The sequence below is a fragment of the Anneissia japonica genome, unplaced genomic scaffold (genome assembly GCF_011630105.1).
Source record: "Anneissia japonica isolate Jap-2015-1 unplaced genomic scaffold, ASM1163010v1 scaffold3711_len311769_cov181, whole genome shotgun sequence".
Taxonomy (NCBI): domain Eukaryota; kingdom Metazoa; phylum Echinodermata; class Crinoidea; order Comatulida; family Comatulidae; genus Anneissia; species Anneissia japonica.
This window is the reverse complement of record NW_022758350.1, coordinates 105,926-108,987: the sequence shown is the minus strand read 5'-3', so window position 1 is coordinate 108,987 and position 3,062 is coordinate 105,926. Positions and strand designations below refer to the sequence as shown.

At 35.8% G+C, this 3,062-nt stretch overlaps 1 protein-coding gene across 1 annotated transcript in view; it reads left to right on the top strand.

The window, feature by feature from the left end:
• The first annotated feature begins 313 nt into the window (after window positions 1-313).
• Window positions 314-3,062, top strand: part of LOC117125253 (NXPE family member 3-like) — a 15,363-nt gene continuing 12,614 nt past the window's right edge. The window contains exon 1 of the mRNA XM_033271715.1: window positions 314-445. The gene's annotated coding sequence lies outside the window, so the exon portion shown is untranslated. The remainder of the gene's footprint in view (window positions 446-3,062) is intronic.

Below are 3,062 nucleotides of genomic sequence, written 5' to 3'. Positions count from 1 at the left end.
ATGTTGCCAGAAACAAAGAAAGAAACTGCTTAGAAACAGAACCCAGTCAGTAGTCAGCATGCTGCTGACTGGGTAAAGAAGAAACTGCTCGGAAACAGAACCCAGTCAGCATGCTGCTGACTGGGTAAGAAGAAACTGCTCAGAAACAGAACCCAGTCAGCATGCTGCTGACTGGGTAAGAAACTGCTCAGAAACAGAACTCAGTCAGCATGCTGCTGACTGGGTAAAAAATAAATACGCCAGTCACTGCTAAACCAATCCCGGTTGTGAGTTTTCATTGGGGGAAATTTTATGCTTGTCTCGCACATGCGTATTATATCGTTGAATGAATAATAAGCATTCGCTATACCCAAAGCTCAGATCGGATATCATACAACAAGGCGAGACATCCGTAGTATGAGACCAAGAGGAGAACAGGTATTCAACCAACAAGCTAAATTTATTGGTAAGTTGCCGTTATTGTTTCACATTTTCTGGTTTTCGATTATGTATATCATCAGTCCCGAGATCTAGTACTGGACGCACGTACCCATATTTGCCTCAAATCTGCATCTCAAGCATGATCTGTAGATGAACAATCAAGCTTGATACCACGAAGTATACAGGCATACATTACAGTTTATAATGTCCTTCATTCCTTTTATGGATCCAAATTTAGCTCATCAGACGGCGAAACAGAAACCAATATTCGGATCTAGGAATTGTCTGCCGCAATTTAAGAGGAGGCACGGCAGATATCTCTATCACCCCTCCCTCACAACAATGGACCATCGGATAAAGCTACGTTTGCTGTGAAAACTCTGTTTCGAAAGTGCAGCGATTTTAGTGATAACAGACTTAAACAGCTCTATACCCATAGTAGGCCTAGACCAAATAACTTTCATTCGTACAGTGAATTCGGTTATAAGGTGTTGGCATCTATCAGTTTAGAATCAATGACTTTTGTACTGTATACAAGTCCTATGGCCTGTGGCTATCAGTGGTGGATCCAATCCAGGAATTCAAAATAGAGGGGGCCAGGGGAGGTACTTTCACAGAGAGGATCTATATACCACCTCAGCCCCACCATGGTTGGGGCTGAGGTAAGACAATTTGTGATATGGCACCTCTAGATGGCTGGAAATTGCAATTTCAGACTTACAATTTGAATATAATTTTCTTTATATCTCAATTAAAAAAAAAAAATTAACAATGGTGGTGGGGAGGCAGCTCCCCCTTGAATCTGCCACTGAATATATGACTGGGTCATATACGACATATTATTGAAACTATTCCATTAAGGGCTGAAATAGCTTACACAAGATATTTCATTAACCATAATAGGGCCTATATTACAGTATTCGGCGTAATCTACATAAGGTAGATTCATTTATTTTATTGCAAAACAAGTTTCCAAAATTCATACAAAAACCATTATTGATTTATTACATGAAATTGCAATAACACCATAGCTTTAAAGGGCTCCTTCTCACGCACATTATTATGAGGAATTCGTTATTAGTATAGCATGTGTATTAGGCCTACTACAGGTATAATACAATTTATGACTAATTTGATCGTGTTTATTAATTTCGTAATCCAACTTAAATCCATACTATAAAGTACATACCCCCATCCATGCTTTAAAAAGCTAATTTCAATAAATACCATTTCAATCGTTATGATTCCTTAGCAAATAATATTTGTTTATTTATTTTTATTTATTTCTGTAAAACTTGCCGAGGGAGAAGTAAAAAGGTACAAAACAGCGTATCAAGAACGATAGAACGATACGAAAGCATTACAAAAGATGGTAATAATAAATTATAAATACAGTACTATCAAAAATCGTTAATATATAAAATAATTAGGCCTATATTGAAGACTATCACAGATACTATGATTTAAACAAAAGTTATCTTTAACATGCAACTTAACATGTTTACAATATTTAAAATAAAATCAGGGAAAACTTATCAGTGTAAGAACATTAATTAATAACACTAGAAAGACGTACCCTTAACAAAAAAGTCCATTATTAAAGTAACACTTAGACAGATGTGAATGACACGGGATACTGTAAAGCGGGTTATTACTAAAAATTTGCGATATAAGGTCCAACTGAAAGCATTTTATGACATTACTATTTTTTGGTACTAGTGGCGTGGTTAAAATGTAGGCCGTGTTCAACAATATAATTTATGGAATAGCAACTAAGCTCCTGAAGACCGGATGAGGTTAGACTAATTAGAAGGACGTTGCCTGCATAACAGAACACGAAGTTGCACTACAGATGAGTTAAATTGCTGGAAAATTCATTATTTCATTTTAGTTATTTGCAGAAGGATGTTTAGCCCAGGCAGTTTATAATTTTGCTGACAATCTTGGCGTCAAATAATGATCACGGCGCCTTTATCCCTGAATCACTCTCCAAATTTTTCTAATTTGCCAATGAAATAATTATTACAGGAAATTCCTTCACATTATATCTAGATTTTTCGACGAACGATAAATTTAAGTTGATTGCATAGCCAGTCAACAGACAAAGAGAAGTTACTGAATTGCTGAGAAATTAGTATTCTCAGCAAGTGTTATTTAATTACATACAAAAGACACAACTCATGCGCATTTGCTATTATTATGCTACGGAAAGCATTATCATTGGATGCTTCCTCTATTTTTCATTCTGACGTATGTACATAATTTTTGGTTTCATTTCTTTTGTTTCCGCGAATTATCCGAGGAAATAGCAGGTCTATACTGCACCAGAAATTTGGGCTCTGACTCATTGATAATAAGCCTACTGTAGGTGTGTTCAATTTAGATAGTGGTAAGATGCAATTGATGTTGTTGATGATAATCATTGACAAAATAAAGATATTGCTGTTGATGAAACTATTATATAAAGAGACATATCTGTCCGTAAATGTCAATTTAATAATGTGTATTAGTATACTGATAGGCAGTGTTTATTTTTCCTTCACAAGTGGGGTGACGTGTACTTTTGTAGACTTTGTAGACTCCAAAAAAAGATAAACAACTTTACGATTCAGATTCAGATTCAGACAGTGGGTATCTAGGGG